This window comes from Ranitomeya variabilis, chromosome 1, assembly GCF_051348905.1.
Source record: "Ranitomeya variabilis isolate aRanVar5 chromosome 1, aRanVar5.hap1, whole genome shotgun sequence".
Taxonomy (NCBI): domain Eukaryota; kingdom Metazoa; phylum Chordata; class Amphibia; order Anura; family Dendrobatidae; genus Ranitomeya; species Ranitomeya variabilis.
The window spans coordinates 100,586,518-100,614,410 of NC_135232.1; the positions used below are offsets into that span (position 1 = coordinate 100,586,518).

Here is a 27,893-nt window from a genome sequence, read left to right on the forward strand (position 1 = left end):
TGAGCGGTCACCGTTACCGCTCATTACAGTAATGAATATACGGCCCCACCCCTATAGGAGGTGGAGTCGCATATTCATTACCGTAATGAGCGGTACCATGTGACCGCTCAGTACAGGACAAAAAAAGGTTGCACTCTATCGTGCCAAAGCATGTCAATATGAAATATGAATAGCAAAATGGCTTTTGAACATTAGGAAAAATATTTATGAGACGCTTTACAAAAAATGTGACCAAAAAGTTGGTTGATGGGCTCCCACTTTTTGGCAAAATTTTGTGCAAAGCGTCTCATAAATATTTTTCCTAATGTTCAAAAGCCATTTTGCTATTCATATTTCATGTATTTCATGTTGACATGCTTTGGCACGATAGACTGCAACCTTTTTTGAATATGGGAGATAAACAAACATGGGTCAGGTTATCTGAATGCAGTAGGACAGATCAGGAACTCACCAGAGCCAGCTAGCATGCCGAAAGGCAAACAATATAACTGGCACTGAACACAGTAGCAGCACAGATATATAGCAGACCAGACACAGGAACGAGGCTGTGAAAGTTAACCCTTGACATGACCAGACCGGGAAAGACAAAACAAACCCCGGCCTGGATCATGACAATCACCTAAACCAGACCTCACTGGAGGGGAAGCAAGAAGAAAAGGGAGAAATGTAAAACAAGACACAAGTCCAGACAATTGTCATCCAAAACTTTATCTGGTATCAACCAAGAAAATTACAATCAGTAAAAGTATAACCCACATTTAGGAATAAAACAGAAGATCGGGCGGCCATCACTTCATCTAGAACTCCTTGGTGGACAGGTTGCTCAGCTGTCGGAGGCCTTTCTTGTTCTTGGTCTTCCCCTTCATGTGGATTCTGAAGACCAGAAGGCTCCGGAGGGTCCATCTCTCCTGCCGACAGCTCAGAGTGACTTGGAGATGTGTTTCCTTCAGTTCAGGAAAGTAAGAGAGGAAAAAGATGAATGTGATGTAATAACAAGAAAAGCTAAAAACATGTATGAAGAGTCATGTAACACTGCAAACAAAGATGACCTACAATAACATCAGTGCTGTAGTATTACAGTGACTGCAAAACACTTGATGGGAAAAGACCTGGGACTTGTCATTAATATGTCATTTTTTTCCTGGTTCAAAAAATAACAAAAAAAAAAAAAAAAAAAAAAGATTCAAGGGATCATCAGCATTTTAGAACAGGTAAAGAAATGTACAAATTTATGGCAAGTGACAGATATTATGTATTGTGGAAGATAACCAGACTATTTTTTTTGTAAATTAAGAGGTTAATGAACGTCTTGTATTCAGCCAATTGGAGCCTTCCAGGAATGGAGGCAGAATAAGGGGATGAAGAATAATTAATACTTCAAGACAGAGTCTGCAATGTGAGGACGAGAATTACATGAAGAAACATTTAGTTCCTCTATAAGGCCGGAGACACACTGGTGCGAGATACGGCCGAGTCTCGCTGGTTAAAAGCAAGCTGTGGCACCTGCACTCCGGAGCGGAGCGTGCAGCTGCATAGCAATACATGGAGCCGCACGCTCCGCTCCGGAGTGCCGGCGCCACAGCTTGCTTTTCACCATCTCGCACCAGTGTGTCTCCAGCCTTAACCAACAATCAGCTCGAAATCTTCTGGGTGTAGCGTCCTCAACTGGAAAACCGACCTAAGGTCCAGCTCTGGCATCACTGCTCCCGAGCCTAACCGCTAATCAGTAGTACCGCACACTGAAATGATTGATGGTGAAACTAAGTCAGTTCTTTCCCTATGGCGGCACTAGCTGACCATCCTGTCAAATAGGACAGGTGCTGGATCTTTCAGTACTTTCCCTGTTCCCCAACGTGGAACAAACATCCCTCTGAATAGACATGCATCCAACCCCATTTTTTCCTTCCCATTTTACTTCCTTCATTAATTTCTCCTCCAATATTACTGGTAACTCCAAGTTTCACAGTTTGATTGTCTCATCTGCTGCCTTTACATGTGGGGGTGACAATAAACAGCCATATACATCGTAAACTCTGATCACAAGGACCAGATCAGACACTTTATTAACATGTTAATCATATTTTCTAACTTACTGCATTCCTCTTCATCTGACCATACATCACCATTTAAAGAATCACAATCACATGTCTGTTGCGGCACTTCTTGGATTGATTTCTCGCTGCTACTTGTTCTTATTTTGCTGTTTTCTGTCCTTCAACCATCTGCCTCTCACTGTCCACATCTTGTTGCACTGTCACTGTTTTAATCCCTGTAACAAGAGATACTGTGCGAGTATGTCTTCACATGTGGCAATTTCAAGACCCTTTACAGTTTGGGTGCCTCCAGAGTGCTCCCTTTGTCGTTGGCATGCCACCGGTACATACCCTTTACCACTGGCGTGCCATAAGAGCACACCCTTTAAGTTGATGTGCCACCAGAACACACCTTTTACAGCTGGGGTGCGACCGATGCACACCATTTACCGTTGGGGTGCCACCGGAGCACACCCTTTACCGTTCGGGTGCTATCGGAGCACACCCTTTACCGTTGGGGTGCCACCGGAGCACACCCTTTACCGTTTGGGTGCGACTGAAGCACACTCTATACCATTGGGGTGTCACCGGAGCACACCATTTACCGTTGGGGTGCCATCGCAGCACACCCCTTTACCTTTGGGGTGCCAGCAGAGCATACCCTTTACCGTTGGGGTGCCACCGGAGCACACCCTATACCATTAGGGTGCCACGGGAGCACACCCTTTACCATTGGGGTGCCACCGGAGCACACCTTTTATTGTTGGGGTGTCACCGAAGCACACCATTTACCGTTGAGGTGCCACCCGAGCACACCCTATACCATTGGGGTGCCACCGGAGCACAACCTTTGCCACTGGCATGCCACCGGAGCATGCCTTTAGCCACTGGCATGCCTCGGGATCACACAGTTTACCGTGAGAGGGCCATAAGAATGCATCCCTTGCAGTTAGCATTCCAGTGAAGCATATCCTTTGCTATTGGAGTGCCACTGAAACACACCTATCAAGATTTGAATCCAGCAGCTTTTGTGCACCTGGCGACAGCTCTTCTCTTTGAGCCATTCAGCTCGCGATCAAAGCACACCATTTACCCTTGAGGTGCCACCGGAGCGCACCCTATACCTGTGGGATGCCACCGAAGCACACATTTTACCGTTGGGGTGCCACCGTAGCACACCCTTTACCATTGGGTGTCATCGGAGCACACCCTTCACCGTTGGGGTGACATCGGAGCACGCCCATTACCGTTGGGGTGCGAACGAAGCACACCATTTACCGTTGGGGTGCCACTGGAGCATACCCTATACCATTGGGATGCCACCGGAGCACACCCTTTACCATTGAGGTGCCACCGGAGCACACCCTTTACCGTTGGGGTGTGACCGAAGCACACCATTTACCGTTGGGGTGCTACCGGAGCATAGCCTATACCATTGGGATGCCACCGGAGCACACCCTTTACCATTGGGGTGCCATCTGAGCACACCTTTTACCATTGGGGTGCCACCGGAGCACACCCTTTACCATTGGGATGCCATGAGAGCACACCTTTTATCATTGGGGTGCCACCGGAGCACAACCTTTGCCACTGGCATGCCACCATAGCATGCCTTTAGCCGCTGGCATGCCTCGCACACAGTTTACCGTTGGAGGGCCATCCTTTGCAGTTTGCATTCCATTGAAGCATATCCTTTGCCATTGGCGTGCCACTGAAACACACCTGACAGGATTTGAACCCACCAGGTCTTGTGCACCTGGCGACAGTTCTTCCCTTTGAGCCATTCAGCTCGCTGGACAGTTCCATTTTAACCCAAATAACTTGTACCTGTGTTGTTCCTGATTGTCTCCACCTTGATTGAACACCCTATTTAAACCTGGCATAGCATCCCCTTCCTTACAAGATTATTGAGCTACCAGCCTCTAGTCAAGCCTTCTTTCACCTGCTGCTCATCCTTAAAACTTTACTGCTGCTCCTATGTACTGACTCCCTGGCTATCCCTGACTATGCTACATGCTGCTCCTTAAAACTATATTGCTGTTCCTGTGTACCAACCCTTGGCTATCCCTGACTACACTACCTGAAGCTGCAGCCCCTAATAGTTGCAATACCACTACTCCAACCCAGGACAGTCCAGAGCAGAATAATCGCGCACATAAAATGGAGTCTGTTGCAGCCCAACTGAGGCAACAAATAGCTGAACTTCAGAATTTTGGGGCCACATACCAAGAAACATTTTCTAAGATGCAAACTTAGGTGTTCGGTCAGCAAAAAGAAATTGAGTTACAGAGGCAACTTCTGGATTTGCGCAACTCTGACCTGTAATCTAATGCACGCATGCCGCTGCCTGCAAAGTTCAATGGGGATCGTTATCATTACCCTGGATTCCTAAAACGATGCCGTATCTATTTTCAGAAGCAAACTTCTCCACTGCAAGTGAGAAGAAAAAGGATCTATCCATAATTAATCTCTTGACTGATGAAGCTCTTACATTGGCCTCACCTTATATGGAAAAGAATGCCAACCTCCTTAACAACTTTGTTTCCTTCATCACAGCTATGGATCAAGTGTTTGATGACTCAAATCGTTGTCCTACAGCTGAAACCAAATTGCATAACCTCTGTCAAGGACATGTAATTTAGCTGCCCAGAGGAATCAATTTTGCTGAGGGTTATCAGTGCTAATAAAAGATGAACTTGCAAGGGTCGAGACCCCTGACAACTTAGAGAATTTTATTCAATTGTGCATCCAAATTGATCAGAGACTCACTGAACTAAGAAAGGAAAGACTGCGAGTATTTGGAAACAACCCTAACTACTCCTTCACTCTAGCCGCATTAGAGGAGAGGCGACGTACAGAGAATTTATGCCTCGATTTTGGGGGTTCTGGACATTTTGCCATTAAATTCTAATAAAAGAACCATAGCCTTCACAAATGCCAAAACCGCAAGCAATGTAGACCTTTCCGACTGGCTAGATCCGGTTATACCGATCATCTCATTTGCAAAGCAGGTTGATGGTCTGTCCAGTATATTTACTGAACCTAGACCTCAGGAGGCCTAACACTGACTGTACGTACCATTCTACATCCCAAAATGTTTTGGGGATTTTTGAACTCCAAAGAATTTTTGACAAAAATTAAAGATGGATACTAAACTGATTTTTTTCTTAACCATCCTTCTAATTGATCTTTATTTTAAGGATTTTTGGATGCAGAACTGCCAAATATATGTCCCCGAATCAGCTGAACTTGAAGTCCTCAAACGTGTCCATGATTCTAAACTTGTAGGACACCCTGGAGTTATGAAAACACAAGAACTACTGCTTTGTATCCTTGTTGTGGTGGATCTGCTCACAAAGGTGGCCCATTTAATGCCATTTAAAAGGATTCCTACCACTGAACAAACCACAGAATTAATAGTCAAAGAGATATTTAGACTGCAAGGAATTCCTGACAATCTAATTTCTGATAGATGTGTTCAGTTTACATCAAGATTTTGGAAAAGCTTCTGTACAGCTTTAGGAGTTACTGCCTTCCACCCTCAATCCAATGGCCAGACTGAAAGAACTAACCAAATCCTCAAACAATAGCTGTTCTGTTTTATTTATCCAAACACAGTTCTATATCCCAAAGTCCATTTTTTGCTAACTATGGCTTGCAACCGGTATATATTCCTAATCTTCCATTTAATACTTTGGTTCCTGCTGTTATAAACAGACTTACAGAGTTGCATAAAGCTCATAAAGAATTAGCTGAGATGGTTCAAAAGGCTCAAGAAGATTACAAAGAAACAGCAGATAATTATTGCAAAGCCCCTTCTACCCTTCAGGTTGGTGACAAGATTTGGCTTTCTACAAAAAAAAATTCAGGAAGAACTCAGCCATTTCCGCCACCAAAAAAAGTCCATGGTACAGGAGAGTATATTGCGGATGAAATTCTGGACTCTAGAAGATTTAGAGGAAGACTACAATAATTGGTGCAATGGAGGGGTTATGGACCAGAAGATAATTCATGGGAGGCGGAGGGCAACGTCCATGCATCCAAGCTTACAAGAGCTTTTCATCAGAGACATCCAGAGAAACCAGCGCCTGAGATGTCCAGAGGCCATCCGGGAAGGAGGGAGAACTGTCAGGAATTGAAGTCAGCAGCTCTTGCGCTCCAGGCAGCAGCTCTTCCCTCTTAGCTATTCAGCTCGCTGGAAAGTTTCTTGCTAACCCAAGTACTTGTACCTGTGTAGTTTCTGATTGTCTCCACCCTGATTGAACACCCTATTTAAACCTGGCATAGCACTCCATTCCTTGCAAGATTATTGAGCTACCAGACTCTAGTCAAGCTTCCTTTTACCTGCTGCTTACCCTCAAGATTCTACTGCTGCTCCATGTACTGACCCCTGGCTATCCCTGAATACATTATGGACTGCTCCTTACAAACTACAATGCTGCTCCTGTGTACCGACTTTGTACCTATCCCTGATTTTGCTAAATGCAGCTCCTTAAAAGTACATTGCTGCCAACTCCCTGTCTAACCCTGACTACACTACATGCTGCTCCTGTGTACCAATTGTAAGGTTTCTCTTACTGAGAGTGTTGGGGAACACTCACTTGGCCGCGATATTCAAGCACACGGGCACGGGTTTATAAAACAAAGCAGTCCATGCGGTTTATTAAGCCTCATAAACCGGGTTACGCACAGTTCAAAACATGAAACACAACAGGCACCAACTGGTGATATCTACTTGCAGCTTCTAACACTTCAGTGCACGGCTTTGCCTCACGGACACTAACGTGCTGGGCCTCTCACTTCGCCCAGTTACCAGGGTGTCCGTACGCCGTACACTTCACCAACGTCCCAAGTCACAGACAGCACATGTGACTCCGGGTTGTCGTCTCTAATACACGCTGGTCCTCCCTTAACCAGTTCCCAAGGGAGACCACACAGTTCATAGAACTTCACAAGCACTACCGGCCTGTCCGATACCTGACGGGAGCTCCGGCTCCACCTGCTGACTCCTCGCCAGTCCACACCTCTGGGTAAGCTGCCTTACAGGGATCACCAACTTGCCTGGCCGGCACACACTAGTCAGTCCAGAGCCACTGAAGGATTGTAGCTTCCCCAGTTCCACTGTGCACTGCTCCGGGATCCGGTCCTCCTCCTAGGACCTCCCACGCCAGCAGGTGCTTTCCAGGAAGCCTCCTCCCAGGCTTCCAACACAGGAACACACCGAGCCCTCAGGAACTCCCTCAGGGATTTTGCACTTGGACCCTTCAGGTCCAAACACTGGAACCACACAGGAACATGTGACCCACACTCTGGTCACGTTATGTACCTGTAACCACACCCACAGTAATGGATCACATGGGCTGGTCACGTGATCCTGACATCACTGCAGGTCAATTCTCACGGCCTCAATACAACTCCGTGCACATCCCGGGGAGACCATGCAGCGCCCCCTACCTGTTACAGGGGTTACTGCATCACATATATCACACAACCTTTGGCTATCACTGACTATGCTACCTGCCACTGCAGCCCTTAGTTGTTGCAATACCACTACTCCAACCCAGGTCAGTCCATAACAACACCCTTTGCCGTTGGCGTGCCACCGGAACACACCAATTGCCGTAGACACACCAGAGTGGCCCAATATATGACCTTTTGCCTACCACCACTGCACCCATCTTGGAATTTTTAGCTGTCACCGGGGTGCATTATCTGGCCTTTTTGCTTACCACCGGGGCACCCATCTAGGGATTTTTAGCTGCAACCGGGGTGCACTCTCTGGCCTTATTGCTTACCACCAGGGCATCCATCTTGGGCTTTTTAGCTGCAACTGGGGTGCACTCTTTGGCATTTTTGCTTTCCACCGGGGCACCCATCTTTGGTTTTTAGTTGCCACCGGGATACACAGTCTCACCACTTTCCTTACCACCGATGCACCCATATTGGGCTTTTTAACTGTCACAGGGGTGCATTCTATGGCCGTTTTGCTTAGGCTATTTTGCCACTGAGGTGCACTCTTTGGCCTTATTGCTTACCACCCGAGCGCCCATCTTAGGCTATTTTGCTACCGGGGTGCACTCTTTTGCCTTATTGCTTACCACCGGGGTGCCCATCTTAGGCTATTTTGCCACCGGGGAGCACACTTTGGCCTTATTGCTCACCATCGGGGTGCCCATCTTAGGCTATTTTGCCACCAGGGTGCACTCTTTGGCCTTATTACTTACCACCAAGATGCCCATCTTAGGCTATTTTGTCACCAGTGTGCACTCTTCTGGGCGTGCGCAAGCGATGAGTCTGACATAGGGCTTAATGGCGGCGTTAATGGACTGCGTTACACCATGTTATGCCACGGTGTAACGTAGTCCGTCTAACGGACTGCCAAAACGTAATGTGAACCCAGCCTTAGGCTATTTTGCCACTGGAGTGCACTCTTTGGCTTTATTTCTTGCCACCAGGGTGCCCAACTTAGGCTATTTTGCCACCGGGGTGCACTCTTTGGCCTTATTGCTTACCACCGGGGTGCCCATCTTAGGCTATTTTGCCACCGGGGTGCACTCTTTGGCCTTATTGCTTACCACCGGGACGCCCATCTTAGGCTATTTTGCCACCGGGGTGCACTCTTTGGCCTTATTGCTTACCACCGGGGCGCCCATCTTAGGCTATTTTGCCACCGGGGTGCACGCTTTGTCCTTATTGCTTACCACCGGGGCGCCCATCTTAGGCTATTTTGCCACCGGGGTGCACTCTTTGGCCTTATTGCTTACCACCGGGGCACCCATGTTAGGCTATTTTGCCTCCGGGGTGCACTCTTTGACTTTTTTGCCATTGATATGCCACCGAAGCACACCTTTTACCGTTGGTGTGCCACCGGAGCACACTTTTTGCCGTTGGTCTGCCACCGGAGCACACCGTTTCCCGTTGATCTGCCACCGGAGCAAACCCTTTGTCGTTGGCCTGCCATCGGAGCACACCCTTTGCCGTTGATCTGCCACCGAAGCAAACCCTTTGCCGTTGGCCTGCCATCGAAGCACACTCTTTGCCATTAGTCTGCCACCGAAGCACACTCTTTGTCGTTGGCGTGCCACCGGAGCACAACCTTGGCCTCTGGGATGCCACCAGAACACACCGTTTACCATTGGTGTGCCATCGGAGCACACCTTTTACCATTGGGGTGCCACTGGAGCACACCCTTTACCGTTGGGGTGCCACCGGAGCACACCTTTTACCGTTGGGGTGCCACCGGGGTGCACTCTTTGGACTTATTGCTTACCACCGGGGCACCCATCTTAGGCTATTTTGCCACCGGGGTGCACCCTTTGGCCTTATTGCTTACCACCGGGGCACCCATCTTAGGCTATTTTGCCACCGGGGTGCACTCTTTGGCCTTACTGCTTACCACCGAGGCGCCCATCTTAGGCTATTTTGCCACCGGGGTGCACTCTTTGGCCTTATTGCTTACCACCGGGGCACCCATCTTAGGCTATTTTGCCACCGGGGTGCACTCTTTGGCCTTATTGCTAACCACCGGGGCACCCATGTTAGGCTATTTTGCCTCCGGGGTGCACTCTTTGACTTTTTTGCCATTGATATGCCACCGAAGCACACCTTTTACCGTTGGAGTGCCACCGTAGCACACTTTTTGCCGTTGGTCTGCCACCGGAGCACACCGTTTCCCGTTGATCTGCCACCGGAGCAAACCCTTTGCCGTTGGCCTGCCATCGGAGCACACCCTTTGCCGTTGATCTGCCACCGAAGCAAACCCTTTGCCGTTGGCCTGCCATCGAAGCACACTCTTTGCCATTAGTCTGCCACCGAAGCACACTCTTTGTCGTTGGCGTGCCACCGGAGCACAACCTTGGCCTCTGGGATGCCACCAGAACACACCGTTTACCATTGGTGTGCCATCGGAGCACACCTTTTACCGTTGGGGTGCCACTGGAGCACACCCGTTACCGTTGGGGTGCCACCGGAGCACACCCTTTACCGTTGGGGTGCCACCGTAGTGCACTCTTTAGACTTATTTCTTACCACCGGGGCACCCATCTTACGCTATTTTGCCACCGGGGTGCACCCTTTGGCCTTATTGCTTACCACCGGGGCACCCATCTTAGGCTATTTTGCCACCGGGGTGCACTCTTTGGCCTTACTGCTTACCACCGGGCGCCCATCTTAGGCTATTTTGCCACCGGGGTGCACTCTTTGGCCTTATTGCTTACCACCGGGGCACCCATCTTAGGCTATTTTGCCACCGGGGTGCACTCTTTGGCCTTATTGCTAACCACCGGGGCGCCCATCTTAGGCTATTTTGCCACCGGGGTGCACTCTTTGGCCTTATTGCTTACCACCGGGGCGCCCATCTTAGGCTATTTTGCTACCGGGGTGCACGCTTTGGCCTTATTGCTTACCACCGGGGCGCCCATCTTAGGCTATTTTGCCACTGGGGTGCACTGTTTGGCCTTATTGCTTACCACCGGAATGCCCATCTTAGGCTATTTTGCCACCGGGGTGCACTCTTTGGCCTTATTGCTTACCACCGGGATGCCATCATAGGCTATTTTGCCACCGGGGTGTACTCTTTGGCCTTCTTGCTTACCACCGGGACTCCCATCTTAGGCTATTTTGCCACCGGGGTGCACTCTTTGGCCTTATTGCTTACCACCGGGACGCCCATCTTAGGCTATTTTGCCTCCGGGGTGCACGCTTTGGCCTTATTGCTTACCACCGGGGCGCCCATCTTAGGCTATTTTGCCACTGGGGTGCACTCTTTGGCGTTATTGCTTACCACCGGGGCGCCCATCTTAGGCTATTTTGCCACCGGGGTGCACTCTTTGGCCTTATTGCTAAACACCGGGGCGCCCATCTTAGGCTATTTTGCCACCGGGGTGCACTCTTTGGCCTTATTGCTTACCACCGGGGCGCCCATTTTAGGCAATTTTGCCACCAGGGTGCACTCTTTGGCCTTATTGCTTACAACCGGGGCGCCCATCTAAGGCTATTTTGCCACCGGGGTGCACTCTTTGGCCTTATTGCTTACCACCGGGACGCCCATCTTAGGCTATTTTGCCACCGGGGTGCACTCTTTGGCCTTATTGCTTACCACCGGGATGCCCATCTTAGGCTATTTTGCCACCAGGGTGCACTCTTTGGCCTTATTGCTTACCACCGGGGCGCCCATCTTAGGCTATTTTGCCACCGGGGTGCACGCTTTGGCCTTATTGCTTACCACCGGAGCGCCCATCTTAGGCTATTTTGCCACCGGGGTGCACCCTTTGGCCTTACTGCTTACCACCGGGACGCCCATCTTAGGCTATTTTGCCACCGGGGTGCACTCTCTGACTTTTTTGCCATAGATGTGCCACCGAAGCACACCTTTTACCGTTGGTGTGCCATCGGAGCACACTTTTTGCCATTGGTCTGCCACCGGAGCACACAGTTTCCCGTTGATCTGCCACCGGAGCAAACCCTTTGCCGTTGATCTGCCACCGAAGCAAACCCTTTGCCGTTAGTCTGCCACCGAAGCACACTCTTTCTCGTTGGCGTGCCACCGGAGCACAACCTTGGCCTCTGGGATGCGACCAGAACACACCGTTTACCATTGATGTGCCATCGGAGCACACCTTTTACCGTTGGGGTGCCACCGGAGCACACCCTTTACCGTTGGGGTGCCACCGGGGTGCACTCTTTGGGCTTATTGCTTACCACCGGGGCGCCCATCTTAGGCTATTTTGCCACCGAGGTGCACTCTTTGGCCTTATTGCTAACCACCGGGGCGCCCATCTTAGGCTATTTTGCCACCGGGGTGCACTCTTTGGCCTTATTGCTAACCACTAGGGCGCCCATCTTAGGCTATTTTGCCACCGGGGTGCACTCTTTGGCCTTATTGCTTACCACCGGGGCGCCCATCTTAGGCAATTTTGCAACCGGGGTGCACGCTTTGGACTTATTGCTTACCACCGGTGTGCCCATCTTAGGCTATTTTGCCACCGGGGTGCACTCTTTGGCCTTATTGCTTACCACCGGGACGCCCATCTTAGGCTATTTTGCCACCGGGGTTCACTCTTTGGCCTTATTGCTTACCACCGGGATGCCCATCTTAGGCTATTTTGCCACCGGGGTGCACTCTTTGGCCTTCTTGCTTACCACCGGGGCTCCCATCTTAGGCTATTTTGCCACCGGGGTGCACGCTTTGGCCTTATTGCTTACCACCGGGGCGCCCATCTTAGGCTATTTTGCCACCGGGGTGCACCCTTTGGCCTTACTGCTTACCACCGGGGAGCCCATCTTAGGCTATTTTGCCACCGGGGTGCACTCTTTGACTTTTTTGCCATAGATGTGCCACCGAAGCACACCTTTTACCGTTGGTGTGCCACCGGAGCACACTTTTTGCCGTTGGTCTGCCACCGGAGCACACCGTTTCCCGTTGATCTGCCACCGGAGCAAACCCTTTGCCGTTGGCCTGCCATCGGAGCATACCCTTTGCCGTTGATCTGCCACCGAAGCAAACCCTTTGCCGTTAGTCTGCCACCGAAGCACACTCTTTGTCGTTGGCGTGCCACCGGAGCACAACCTTGGGCTCTGGGATGCCACCAGAACACACCGTTTACCATTGGTGTGCCATCGGAGCACACCTTTTACCGTTGGGGTGCCACCGGAGCACACCCTTTACCGTTGGGGTGCCACCGGGGTGCACTCTTTTTGGGCTTATTGCTTACCACCGGGGCGCCCATCTTAGGCTATTTTGCCACCGGGGTGCACTCTCTGACTTTTTTGCCATAGATGTGCCACCGAAGCACACCTTTTACCGTTGGTGTGCCATCGGAGCACACTTTTTGCCATTGGTCTGCCACCGGAGCACACAGTTTCCCGTTGATCTGCCACCGGAGCAAACCCTTTGGCCTTGATCTGCCACCGAAGCAAACCCTTTGCCGTTAGTCTGCCACCGAAGCACACTCTTTCTCGTTGGCGTGCCACCGGAGCACAACCTTGGCCTCTGGGATGCGACCAGAACACACCGTTTACCATTGATGTGCCATCGGAGCACACCTTTTACCGTTGGGGTGCCACCGGAGCACACCCTTTACCGTTGGGGTGCCACCGGGGTGCACTCTTTGGGCTTATTGCTTACCACCGGGGCGCCCATCTTAGGCTATTTTGCCACCGAGGTGCACTCTTTGGCCTTATTGCTAACCACCGGGGCGCCCATCTTAGGCTATTTTGCCACCGGGGTGCACTCTTTGGCCTTATTGCTAACCACTAGGGCGCCTATCTTAGGCTATTTTGCCACCGGGGTGCACGCTTTGGCCTTATTGCTTACCACCGGGGCGCCCATCTTAGGCTATTTTGCCACCGGGGTGCACCCTTTGGCCTTACTGCTTACCACCGGGGAGCCCATCTTAGGCTATTTTGCCCCCGGGGTGCACTCTTTGACTTTTTTGCCATAGATGTGCCACCGAAGCACACCTTTTACCGTTGGTGTGCCACCGGAGCACACTTTTTGCCGTTGGTCTGCCACCGGAGCACACCGTTTCCCGTTGATCTGCCACCGGAGCAAACCCTTTGCCGTTGGCCTGCCATCGGAGCATACCCTTTGCCGTTGATCTGCCACCGAAGCAAACCCTTTGCCGTTAGTCTGCCACCGAAGCACACTCTTTGTCGTTGGCGTGCCACCGGAGCACAACCTTGACCTCTGGAATGCCACCAGAACACACCGTTTACCATTGGTGTGCCATCGGAGCACACCTTTTACCGTTGGGGTGCCACCGGAGCACACCCTTTACCGTTGGGGTGCCACCGGGGTGCACTCTTTTTGGGCTTATTGCTTACCACCGGGGCGCCCATCTTAGGCTATTTTGCCACCGAGGTGCACTCTTTGGCCTTATTGCTAACCACTGGGGCGCCCACCTTAGGCTATTTTGCCACCGGGGTGCACTCTTTGGCCTTATTGCTAACCACCAGGGCGCCCATCTTAGGCTATTTTGCCACCGGGGTGCACTCTTTGGCCTTATTGCTTACCACCGGGGCGCCTATCTTAGGCTATTTTGCCACCAGGGTGCACGCTTTGGCCTTATTGGTTACCACCGGGGCGCCCATCTTAGGCTATTTTGCCACCGGGGTGCACTCTTTGGCCTTATTGCTTACCACCGGGACGCCCATCTTAGGCTATTTTGCCACCGGGGTGCACTCTTTGGCCTTATTGCTTACCACCGGGATGCCCATCTTAGGCTATTTTGCCACCGGGGTGCACTCTTTGGCCTTCTTGCTTACCACCGGGGCATCCATCTTAGGCTATTTTGCCACCGGGGTGCACTCTTTGGCCTTATTGCTTACCACCGGGGCGCCCATCTTAGGCTATTTTGCCACCGGGGTGCACTCTTTGGCCTTATTGCTTACCACCGGGACGCCCATGTTAGGCTATTTTGCCACCGGGGTGCACTCTTTGGCCTTATTGCTTACCACCGGGATGCCCATCTTAGGCTATTTTGCCACCGGGGTGCACTCTTTGGCCTTCTTGCTTACCACCGGGGCACCCATCTTAGGCTATATTGCCACCGGGGTGCACTCTTTGGCCTTATTGCTTACCACCGGGGCGCCCATCTTAGGCTATTTTGCCACCGGGGTGCACTCTTTGGCCTTATTGCTTACCACCGGGGCACCCATCTTAGGCTATTTTGCCTCCGGGGTGCACTCTTTGACTTTTTTGCCATTGATGTGCCACCGAAGCACACCTTTTACCGTTGGTGTGCCACCGGAGCACACTTTTTGCCGTTGGTCTGCCACCGGAGCACACCGTTTCCCGTTGATCTGCCACCGGAGCAAACCCTTTGCCGTTGGCCTGCCATCGGAGCACACCCTTTGCCGTTGATCTGCCACCGAAGCAAACCCTTTGTCGTTGGCCTGCCACCGAAGCACACCCTTTAACGATGGCCTGCCACTGAAGCACACCTTTTACCATTGGTGTGCCACAGGAGCACACTTTTTGCCGTTGGCCTGCCACTGGAGCACACCGTTTCCTGTTGGTCTGCCACCGTAGCAAACCCCTTGCCGTTGGCCTGCCATCGAAGCACACTCTTTGCCATTAGTCTGCCACCGAAGCACAATCTTTGTCGTTGGCGTGCCACCGGAGCACAACCTTGGTCTCTGGGATGCCACCAGAACACACCGTTTACCATTGGGGTGCCATCGGAGCACACCTTTCACCGTTGGGGTGCCACCGGAGCACACCCTTTACCGTTGGGGTGCCACCGGAGCACACCCTTTACCGTTGGGGTGCCACTAGAGCACATTGTTTCCAGTTTGTGTGCTACCGTAGCACACATAACTTTCCATTTAATATACTGGGCCTCATATAGCTATCTATTTAATAATGGGTCCCACATAGCCTTCTATTTAATTTATTGGGCCCCACATAACCTTCCAAATAATACAAGAAAGTCACACATAGCCTTTTATTAAATTTTTGGGCCCCCACATAGCCTTGTATTTAATTTATTGGACCCCATATAACTCTTCGATTAATATAATTGGTCCCACATAGACTTCCAATTAACATATTGGATCCAAAGTAGTCTTCTACTTAATATAATGGCTCCCACGTAACCATACTTTTAATAAATTGGGCACCATGTAGCCTTCCAATTAATATCATGGGACCCATATAATTCTTATTTTAATATATTTGGCCCCCCATAGCCTTCCAATTAATATAACAGATTCCACATAGCCTTCCATTTAATACATTAGGCCCCACATAACCTTCAGTTTAATATTCTGGGCCTCACATACAGTAGTTCTTCATTTAATATAATGGGAACTATATATCCATCCATTTAATAAAATGGGCACCACATAGCCTTCCATTTAATGTATTTTAATAGGCCCCACATAGCCTTCCATTTAATCTATTGGGCCCCACATAACCTTTTATTTAATTTGATGGGCCACAAATAGCCCTTCTCAATTTAATATAATTGTTGCTACAAAGCCTTCCATTTAATATTGTGGGAAGCACATAGCATTCTATTTAATAAAATGGGCCCCATATAGCCTTCCATTTAATATAATGGGCCTCACATAGCTTCCAATTAATATAATGGACCCCACATAATTCTTAATTTGCTACAATGGGCCCAACATAGCCTTCTATTTAATGTAATTGGACCCACATAGCCTCATAGCCTTTCATTGAATTTAATGGGTTCAACATAGCCCTCTATTTAATATAATGGGCAAAACATAGCTTTATCCTTAAACTTATTTGACCCCACATAGCTCTTTTTTAATATAATGGAACCCACATAACACTCCAATTAATAAAATGGGCCTCACATAGCTTCCAATTAATATAATGAACCCACATAATTCTTAATTTGCTACAATGGGCCAACATAGCCTTCCATTTAATGTACGGTAATTGGACCCACATAGCCTTTCATTAAATTTAATGGGGCCAACATAGCCCTCTATTTATTATCATGGGCCAAACATAGCCTATTCATTAAATATATTTGACCCCACATAGCTCTTTTTTTAAAGGGAATCTGTCACCTCATTTTTCGCATATAAGCTGCGGCCACCGCCATTAGGGGCTTATCTACAGCATTACAGAATGCTGTAGATAAGCCTCTGATGGCGGTGGCCGATGTTTATATACGAAAAGTAGGTGACAGATTCCCTTTAAATGAACATATTGGAGCCAAAACAGCCTTCCATTTAATATAATGGGACCCACATAATTCTTCATTTAATATAACGGGCCAGACATATCCTTCCATTTAATATAATGGGCCCCACATAACTGTCCTTTTAGTATAATGGGCTCCACATATCCTTCCTTTTAATCTAATGGGCCCCAAATATCCATCTATTTAATATATTGGGCCCCACATATCCTTCCTTTTATTATAATGGACCCCATATAATTCTTCATTTAATATAATGGGAAACTTATATCCCTTTATTTAATATAATGGGCCCCACATAGCTCTCTATTTATTATACTGAGCATCACATAGCCCTCCTAATCTTATAATAGGCCCCATTTATTTTTGGAGAGCCTCACGTAACACTCCATTTAATATAATGGGCCCCACAAGAGCCTCAGTTTAATATAATTGGCCCCACATAGCCATCCATTTATTATAATGAGCCCCACATACCCCTCCTAATATTATATTAGGCCCCACATAGCCCTTTCTTTATTATATTAGGCCTCACATAATGCTCCATTTATTATAATGAGCCCCAGATAGCCCTCCTATTATTATAAAAGGCCCCACATAGCTCTCTAAAAATATAATAGGCACCACATAGCTTTCCCTTTAATATAATGAGTCCCACATGAGCCTTACCTTAATACAATGTTCCTCACACAGATTTTATTATAATCTTTTGGCCCCACATAACCCTCCAGTTTATACACTGGAGTCGCTCTCTTTATTCTCTTTTTTACCTAGTCCAGTCTTTCATGACGACTTCCAGCCATGACTCATCTTCGTAGAGTTTGCCGTCCAGGTCTCTGCTGCTCCACACTTTTCAGAAGATCACCGCACTCCTGAAAAACAATGTTACATATATAAGGGAAAAGAATAAAAAATGCTGCCAGTGTGTCACCGAATGTAACTATGCGCCCCACTGTGCACATGAGTATATCATTCCCCACAGTGTACCCTGCACTGCACTGAGAATATACATTAGTGACCAGCGTTGTGCCCCCATTATAAATATACATTCAGGGGTCACTGATACAATGCATATAGCCGCGCTGCTGCAGGAATCCGTCCTCGGCTCGCTGCCCGGCGCCTGCTCTGTGACGCCGGTGGGATGATGATTTCATGATTGTGCCGCCTGCATTCTTCAACATGAGCTCAAGTGGAAAAAGCGAAAGCAGCAATTGGAGCCGCAAGGAAGTCAGGGGGATACAGATATTGTATTTTATTGCTTTACTATGCAGAGTGGCCCATCCATTATTATTCACAGTGACACTCCATCCTGGGACTGAGAAGTGTCCGTACATTTGTCACCGCGCCTGGTGTCCTCCGTTTGTCTCCCACAGTCTCCTCCGCTCAGATCAGTGTTCTGGTCCAGATCCATGATGGCCACCGCAATGGCATGGGGAGGGCCGCGGTGAGTCCAAAGTGCCCATTAGACAATGCCCATCAGGAAGGTCGGACATTTATTCACTATGAGTGCTCTACTGGACAATCATATTTATCATTGGCCCTCAGGGGCGTAACGACCGCGGTCGCAGCGGTCGCCATTGCGACCGGGCCCCGCAGGTCAGGGGCCCCGGGCCGGCAGGTCAGGGCAGGGCCGGGCTGGACATCGGGCACTTCTGGCAAATGCCAGAAGAGCCGATGCCAGTAGTGGGCCGCTGCACTGTTCCTCCCCCCCCGCCGCCGCCGCCGCCGCCGCCGCCGCCGCCGCATTTAACTATACCGGCGTCTATGACACCGGTATAGTTCAATGCAATGATGGAGGAGAGCGTCACCTGACGCTCCCTCTCCCATCATTCCCCGCTCTGCCTCTGACAGTACACTGCGGGTGCGCGATGACGTCATATCATCGCGCACCTGCAGTGTCCTGGGCAGACTGCAGCCACCAGGAGCAGCGCGGGCAAAAGGAAAGGTGAGGAGAGTTTTTTTTTTTCTTTTTCACCGGACTGTGGGGCCATTATCGGGGGGGGGGGAAGATGAGATGCGGGCTGTGCTCTATATACCCCTGTGCTGGCTGTGCTCTATATACCCCTGTGCTGCATATACCCCTGTGCGGGCTCTGCTGTATATATCCCTGTGCGGGCTGTGCTGTATATATCCCTGTGCGGGCTGTGCTGTATATATCCCTGTGCTGGCTGTGCTCTATATACCCCTGTGCTGGCTGTGCTGCATATACCCCTGTGCGGGCTCTGCTGTATATACCCCTGTGTGGGCTCTGCTGTATATATCCCTGTGCGGGCTGTGCTCTATATACCCCTGTGCTGGCTGTGCTGCATATACCCCTGTGCGGGCTGTGCTGGATATACCCCTGTGCGGGCTGTGCTGTATATACCCCTGTGCGGGCTGTGCTGGATATACCCCTGTGCGGGCTGTGCTGTATATACCCCTGTGCGGGCTGTGCTGGATATACCCCTGTGCGGGCTGTGCTGTATATACCCCTGTGCGGGCTGTGCTGGATATACCCCTGTGCGGGCTGTGCTGTATATACCCCTGTGCGGGCTGTGCTGTATATACCACTGTGCGGGCTGTGCTGTACATACCACTGTGCGGGCTGTGCTGTATATACCACTGTGCGGGCTGTGCTGGATATACCACTGTGCGGGCTGTGCTGGATATACCACTGTGCGGGCTGTGCTGGATATACCACTGTGCGGGCTGTGCTGGATATACCACTGTGCGGGCTGTGCTGGATATACCACTGTGCGGGCTGTGCTCTATATACCCCTGTGCGGGCTCTGCTGTATATATCCCTGTGCTGGCTGTGCTCTATATATCCCTGTGCGGGCTGTGCTGTATATATCCCTGTGCGGGCTGTGCTCTATATACCCCTGTGCTGGCTGTGCTGCATATACCCCTGTGCGGGCTGTGCTGGATATACCCCTGTGTGGGCTGTGCTGTATATACCCCTGTGCGGGCTGTGCTGGATATACCCCTGTGCGGGCTGTGCTGTATATACCCCTGTGCGGGCTGTGCTGTATATACCACTGTGCGGGCTGTGCTGTACATACCACTGTGCGGGCTGTGCTGTATATACCACTGTGCGGGCTGTGCTGGATATACCACTGTGCGGGCTGTGCTGGATATACCACTGTGCGGGCTGTGCTGGATATACCACTGTGCGGGCTGTGCTGGATATACCACTGTGCGGGCTGTGCTGGATATACCACTGTGCGGGCTGTGCTGGATATACCACTGTGCGGGCTGTGCTGGATATACCACTGTGCGGGCTGTGCTGGCACCCAACACCATGTTGCAGTGCAGGAGATTCCTGCAACAGTCCGAGGCGTATCTAGGGGAAGGGGGTGGGGGGGCGTCACGGAGGTAGGGGGGGGGGGCCCCATTTGGAAGTTCGCACCGGGGCCCATAACTTTGTAGTTACGCCACTGTTGGCCCTACAAGATCCCATCCTGGACAGTGCTGGGATCTATGACCATGGGTCTCAGGGGATCAGGCGTCTCATGGTGGTGCAGATCACACTCATCATAATCCGCCACTGATAGAAGATACATAAAATAAGAATGTGTTAGGGGCTGGCAGGGTCCTTTACAGCGGCTCTCCCACTAGGTCAACCTTCTTTCCTCTTTCAACAAAATATTTAGAAAAAGAAAAAGTAGAACACACAAATCATTTTTTTCTTCCATTATAACTTGATTTAATTAAAAAAAGCAACAAGAAAAAAACCTAAACCTGATTCACATCACAAAGAGCAAACAACCCAAACTGTCCACCATCACATGATTTATATGGCACAAAAACAGGATAAAAATAACATAGTAATAATTTATGATAAAATTCTACTTTTTGTTCATTTTGTCTCCTACATAACAGAAAGCATTCACTATAACAGATAGTACAAGGTTCTCCTAAGGGGCAAAGAAAAGAATTAAGAAATACTTAAAAATATGTTTAAAAATAAAAAGCATAAAAGTGTGAATCGCCCCTTCTCCCGATCCAAAAATAAAGAAATGAAAACAATGTAAAGACTCCGCACATTTGGTATTGCCGCGTCCGTAAAAGTCTGAGCTTGAAAAATATCAAATTATTTATATCGAGATAACTGACAAAGAAAAAAAATCAAAAAGCCCCAAAAATTAATAAAAAGACATCAAAACGCCGCATGGACCCAAATTGGTGCCACTAAAATATCCTGTGAGCCCCATAAAAAAACTCAAGCTCCCAGAAAATTAGGGTCAGAAAATGGCGACAGAAACCAGAGGTTTTTTACAAAGTTTTTATATTTTTAAGAGCGATAAATTAGGCAAATATTTGCTTAAATTTGGTGAAAAAGAGAAAAAGGTAAAAGAGAAACCACCGGCAGAATTATTTTTTTTTTCACCATTTCACCTCACTTGGATTTTTCCCATTTTCCAGCACATTATGGGGTACAGTGAATGGTGTCATTAAAGGGCCACTGTCACCCCCTCCAGCCGTTATAAACTAAAAGAGCCACCTTGTGCAGCAGTAATGCTGCAGTCTAACAAGGTGGCTCTTTTAGTTTTTGATTCAGTTAATCCCTGAATAAAGCGTTTTAAAGTTTGCCACAAATACCTGACTTTGTACCTGGAGGCGGTCCGAAGCCTCCTCTATGAATCTCCCAACTGCCGTCACTCTTCTCTTCAGGGGCGATGGTCGCCGCCCCCTGAGCGCTGTTGCTTCTTAAATCCGGCGCCTGCGCTGTGCGTGCCTGCCTGGGGCAGGCGCAGTCTTCATTGTCCGTCATAGCTCAGATGCAGGGTGCCTGACTGCGCCTGTGCGGGCAGTGCGGCCACCCTGTTACTGAATCCCCGCCCCGCACTGTGTTATTCATTATGCACAGTGCGGGGCTGGGGTTCCTGGGCATGCGCACTGCGCTGTTCAGACGCTGATCTGATCACCGCCTGTATGTAGCAGAGCCGATCGGGTTATAGCGTCTTCTAGACTCCCATAGAGACTATTGAAGCATGCCAAAAGTGAAAAAAAAACATTTTTAAAAATATTTAAAAAATATAAAAGTTCAAATCACCCCCCTTTTGTCCCATTGAAAATAAAACAATACAAAAAATCAAATATACACATACAGTGGGGAAAAAAGTATTTAGTCAGTGACCAATTGTACAAGTTCTCCCACTTAAAAAGATGAGAGAGGCCTGTAATTGAAAATAATAGGTAGACCACAATTGTGAGAGTCAAAATGAGAAAACAATTCCAGAAAATCACCTTGTCTGATTTGGCAAGATTTATTTTGCAACTTATGGTGAAAAATAAGTATTTGGTCACCTAAAAACATGCAAGATTTCTGGCTCTCACATACCTGTAACTTCTTCTTTAAGAGGCTCCTCTGTCCTCCACTCATTACCTGTAATAATGGCACCTGTTTGAACTAATTACTTTTTTCCCCACTGTATTTGGTATCACCGAGTTCAGAATCGCCCGATGTATCAATATAAAAAAAGAATTACCATATATACTCGAGTATAAGCCGAGATTTTCAGCCCACTTTTTTGGGCTGAAATTGCCCCTCTCGGCTTATACTCGAGTCATACCGGTGGTCGGCAGGGGAGGGGGAGCGGGGGCTGTCTAAAAATACTCACCTAGTCCAGGCGAGGTCCCTGCTTCCCCAGCGCCGGCAGCAGCAGCTTCAGCGTCTTCCTGCACTGAGCGGTCACATGGTCCCGCTCATTGCAGTAAATGAATATTCAGCTCCACCTCCCATAGGGGTGGAGCCACCTATTCATTACTGTAATCAGCGGTACCATGTGACCGCTGAGTACAGGATGAAGCTCTGCGGCGTCGGGGAAGCAGGATCTACACAGCGGCAGGACCAGGTGAGTATACGGGGAGGTGAGCGCAGCGCTGCGCGATAGTCACCTGCTCCTCGTTCCGGGCGCCGATCTGTCTCCAGCAGTGGCGCTGAGGTCAGAGGGCGCGGTGACGTGGTCAGTGCGCGCCCTCTGCTGAACGTCAGTGCTGGAGACAGATCGGCGCCCGGAACGAGGAGCAGGTGACTATTGAAAGTGTCGGGGGCCTGAGCGACCGAGGTGAGTATGTGATTTATTTTTTTTATCGCAGCAAATGGGGCAAGTGTCTGTATGGAGCATCTATGGGGCCATAACGTTCCTGCAGCACTATATGGGGCCATAACGTTCCTGGAGCACTATATGGGGCCATAACATTCCTGGAGCACTATATGGGGCCATAACATTCCTGGAGCACTATATGGGGCCATAACATTCCTGGAGCACTATATGGGGCCATAACATTCCTGCAGCACTATATGGGGGCCATAACATTCCTGCAGCACTATATGGGGCCATAACGTTCCTGCAGCACTATATGGGGCCATAACGTTCCTGCAGCACTATATGGAGCCATAACGTTCCTGCAGCTGTAGCGCCCCCACCGCCGCAGGGCCGAGGGGTACCCGGTACCGGGCCTACGAGTCTCTGCTTCTGGGGGTTGTCACGGCGGCTAGGCCCCGGTCCGTGACCCTGCCGTGGGGCGCACAGTGAATAATAGGTGTGGATGTTGGTGGTGCAGTTGCGGGGTGCAGGTCGCGGTAAATAACGAGGACACCAGGTTGCAGTCTCTTTACCTCTTTACTGGAGATCTCTGAGTCCTCAGTCCAGAATATGGTTCACCAGGCTGCGCAAGTCCGGCCGGTCCAATGGCACCTTCAGAGTTCACTTCACAGGTGGAAATCGGTGCCTTCCTTCTTAGCGCTATGTGTTGTAGTCCTTCCCTGCTATGCTTACGGAAAGTACCCCACAACCGTTGTGTCTGTTTCTTAAGTTCCCTCACAACTCGATTAAATTATGTTCTTCTAATCTTCCGTCCCTTCCTGATGTTACAGTTAGAACGGCACCCGTTTGTCGGATAGGCCTGGAGTTCTTCCGGGACCCTAGAGACGCCCCTCTCCCGCAATTGCCTCCCAAGACTTCATAGGTGATATGTGTTAGACAGCCCGCCTTAAACTGACTGTCCTGCCGCTGTTTGGAGTATGGCTTGAAGCTGGTTATTGTAATACTCCCTCGGCGTTCCGGCCACCGGTAGTGCGCCTCAGTAGGATGTTGCTCCGGTCTTACAGCACGACCCCTACTGGTATTCTCCTATTGCTTGATCTCGTTTCTCACTCAGCACAATCTATCTCGCTTCTAGTCCTTTCTTGGGTCCCGCCGCTTCCCGGAGCTGGCGCGGACCCGTTACGTTCTTTTCAATGCCAAGCCTCTGTCAGGATCCCACCCCTGACAGAGACCCTACTGTCTCTTCCTCCACAACACCCTCTGCCACTAGGTGTTGCTTCGTCCAATCCAGTCAGCTTTCTGATCTAACTTCCTGCCTGACCCCCAGTTTACCCACTATGGTGGGGAGTGGCCTAATGAATAGCACCCTTAGCTCCCCCCGGAGGCCCGGCTGTGAAATGTATTGGTGTCTGTGATACCTGATCAGATGAACTCCTTCAGTGCCATCGGACGCACCATAGCTCCCCATAGTGGCGGAGCCACAGTACTGCAACGACCAGGACTCTGGGGCGCTGCACAGCACTATATGGGGCCATAACGTTCCTGCAGCACTATATGGGGCCATAACATTCCTGCAGCACTATATGGGGACATAACATGCCTGCGGCACTATATGGGGCCATAACATTCCTGCAGCACTATATGGGGCCATAACATTCCTGCAGCACTATATGGGGCCATAACATTCCTGCGGCACTATATGGGGCCATAACATTCCTGCAGCACTATATGGGGGCCATAACGTTCCTGGAGCACTATATGGGGGCCATAACATTCCTGCAGCACTATATGGGGCCATAACATTCCTGCAGCACTATATGGGGCCATAACATTCCTGCGGCACTATATGGGGCCATAACATTCCTGCGGCACTATATGGGGCCATAACATTCCTGCAGCACTATATGGGGCCATAACATTCCTGCAGCACTATATGGGGCCATAACATTCCTGCAGCACTATATGGGGGCCATAACGTTCCTGGAGCACTATATAGGGCCATAACATTCCTGCAGCACTATATGGGGCCATAATATTCCTGCAGCACTATATGGGGCCATAACATTCCTGCAGCACTATAAGGGGCCATAACATTCCTGCAGCACTATATGGGGCCATAACATTCCTGCAGCACTATATGGGGGCCATAACGTTCCTGCAGCACTATATGGGGCCATAACATTCCTGCAGCACTATATGGGGCCATAACATTCCTGCAGCACTATATGGGGCCATAACGTTTCTGCAGCACTATATGGGGCCATAACGTTTCTGCAGCACTATATGGGGCCATAACGTTTCTGCAGCACTATATGGGGCCATAACGTTTCTGCAGCACTATATAGGGGCATAATGTTTGTGCAGCACTATATGGGGCAAGTGTCTGTATGGGGCCATAATTAACGTTTGTAGGGCACTATGGCATATGGGGCTAGTGTCTGTATGGGGCATCTTATAGGGCCATAACGTTTGTGCAGCACTATAAGGGGCAAATATCTTTATAGAGCATCTTATGGGGCCATAATCAGCATTTGTGCAGCATTATATTGGGCAAATGTGTCTATGGAGCATCTTATGGGGCCTTTATTAACCTTTATGCAGGATTATATGGGGCATATTTTAATATGGAACATCTTATGGGGCCATAATGAACAGTATGGAGCATTATATGGGGCTCCTGATTCAATATGGATATTCAAAGACACTTAACCTACTGATGTCTCAATTAATTTTACTTTTATTGGTATCTATTATTACTTTTGACATTTACCGGTAGCTGCTGCATTTTCCCCCCTAGGCTTATACTCGAGTCAATAAGTTTTCCCAGTTTTTTGTGGCAAAATTAGGGGGGTCGGCTTATACTCGGGTTGGCTTATACTCGAGTATATACGGTAACCCAATCTCTAAACAGCATAATGAGAAAAAAGTAAAAAACGCCAGAATTAAGTTTCTTTGGTTGCCGCAACATTGCATTAACCCCCTACTGACATCGGGCGTACATTTACGCAGATGTTGGTATCTCTCCCATTGTTGTGGGCTCCGTCGGTGAGCCCACATCTTTCCAGGAACATGTCAGCTGTTTTGAACAGCTGACAGGTGTCTGCAATATCCGCGGGTGGAATCGCGATCCCCCCGCGGCTATTACCCAGTTAAATGCTACTGTCAAACTCTAACAGCGGCATTTAAATCGCGCTTCCGGCCATTGGGCCGGAAATACGGACACCACACGTGATCACGGGTCACCGGTGTGTTGGCATGACAACCTCAGGTCTCCTGGAGACCTCTATGGTTGTCAGTATTGGCTTGCTGTGAGCGCCACCCAGTGGTCGGCGCTCATAGCAAGTCAGTATATCTGCTATATAGAGACGATCTGATCATCGCCTCTATGTAGCAGAACCGATTGGGCTATGGCAGCTTCTAGCCTCCCATGGAGACTATTGAATCATGCAAAAAGTAAAAAAGTTTTTAAAAATATTAAAAATAAGAAATAAATAAAAGTTCAAATCACCCCCCTTTCGCCCGATTCAAAAACAATAAAAAAAATCAAACATTCACATATTTGGTATCACCGCATTCAGAATCGCCCGACCTATCAATGAAAAAAAGGATTATCATAATCGCTAAACGGCGAAGCGAGAAAACAAGTCAAAAACGACAAAATTATGGTTTTTTGGTCGCCGCGGCATTGCATTAAAATAAATCAAAAATCGTATCTGCACCAAAATGGTATCCATAAAACTGTCAGCTCGGCATGCAAAAAAAAGCCCTCATCCAACCCGAGAAAACAAAATATGGACATGCTACGGGTATCAGAAAATGGCGCAATTTTTTTTTACAAAGTTTGGATTTTTTTTCACCACTTAGATAAAAAAGAACCTAGACATATTTGGTGTCTATGAACTTGTAATGACCTGGAGAATCATAACGGCAGGTCAGTTTTAGCATTTAGTGAACAAGCTAAAGAAAAAAAAAAAACAACTGTGGGATTGCACTTTTTTGCAATTTCACCGCAGTTGGAATTTTTTTTCCCGTTTTCCAGTACACAACATATTAAAGCCAATGGTGTCATTCAAAAGTACAACTTGTCCCGCAAACAAAAAGCCATCACATAGCCATATTGACCGAAAAATAAAAAAGTTATGACTCTGGGAAGAAGGGGATCGAAAAACGAAAACGCAAAAATGAAAATACATCTGGAGTTAAGGGGTTAATAAGTAGAACTCGTCCCGCAAGAATCAGCCTCATACGGTGATGGGGGCGGAAAATAATAACGTTATAGCCCCGATTCATCAAAGCTTTTATGGGAGAAAACGGAAATACTCTTCCTGTCAGGAAGGGGTTAACCTGCATTTCTTGTGAAGAGATAATAAATCCTTCTATTCGGTGTCACCACAGAATAAACAGAACACAATGGAGCAGATGTGATGAATTGTCAGAGCAGACCCCTCTAGGACCGCACGGCCCCCCGTCACCTGTATATATATATATATATATATATATATATATATATATACTCTATACTGTATACACGGCCGGAGCTCACACACCACAACACGCTCCGCTGCGGCTCCACAAGCAGAGCGGACCTGGCTGCACACACACCTGCTCCTGTCACTGCTGGGAGAGCGCTCATTTCGCTGCTGGCTCCGCCCCTCAGCCGCGTCACTGTCCTCAGCAATATGGAGACATCCGCACTGGTTGGAATCCTCGGGGGCGTGGCCTGTCACTGTAGCCACACAAGGGTTGTCATGGAGATCTCCAGGGAAGGCGGAGCCTATGGGAGATGGGCGGGGCTTAGAGCAGGAAGTAGAAGCCGTGCAGTGTGATTGGCTCCTTACCTGCTGCCAGTAATGGCGCTGATATCTGGCTCTATAGGATGGAGGGGGCACAGGAAGGTTCCCCATCCCAAAGATCAGGGAATAAATAATAGCGGGTGATTAGGATTTCTTCCCCCGTTTCCAAAGACATGAACGAGGGCAGGAGGACATTATTTTATATTGTAAGAAAACTGATTTCTTTTCTCCTCACACAGTTTTCTCCTGACATGAAATGAGCCCTGATGTACGATAATCTCTGACTATGTGGGGGGATCTGCTCCTCACACCCACATCAGTCCCCACATCTGAGCTCTCCCTTACAGGGGGCTTCTG

The 27,893-nt window shown here is 49.1% G+C and overlaps 1 protein-coding gene and 1 long non-coding RNA gene across 4 annotated transcripts in view; one reads left to right on the forward strand and one right to left on the reverse strand.

Moving 5' to 3' along the window:
* The window catches only part of LOC143806370 (uncharacterized), a 132,643-nt gene that overhangs the window by 63,600 nt on the left and 41,150 nt on the right, over positions 1-27,893 (forward strand). The window lies entirely within an intron of this gene.
* Positions 699-27,482, reverse strand: LOC143806371 (uncharacterized). 3 transcript variants are annotated; one of them, XR_013221443.1, is made up of 4 exons: positions 27,346-27,482; positions 17,482-17,583; positions 2,094-2,269; positions 699-944 (listed from the first exon to the last, which is right to left on the reverse strand). It is a non-coding gene; the product is annotated as an uncharacterized LOC143806371 (long non-coding RNA). The 3 variants fall into 3 exon arrangements; XR_013221442.1 differs by lacking the exon at positions 2,094-2,269; XR_013221441.1 differs by lacking the exon at positions 699-944 and having other exon boundaries at positions 1,606-2,269.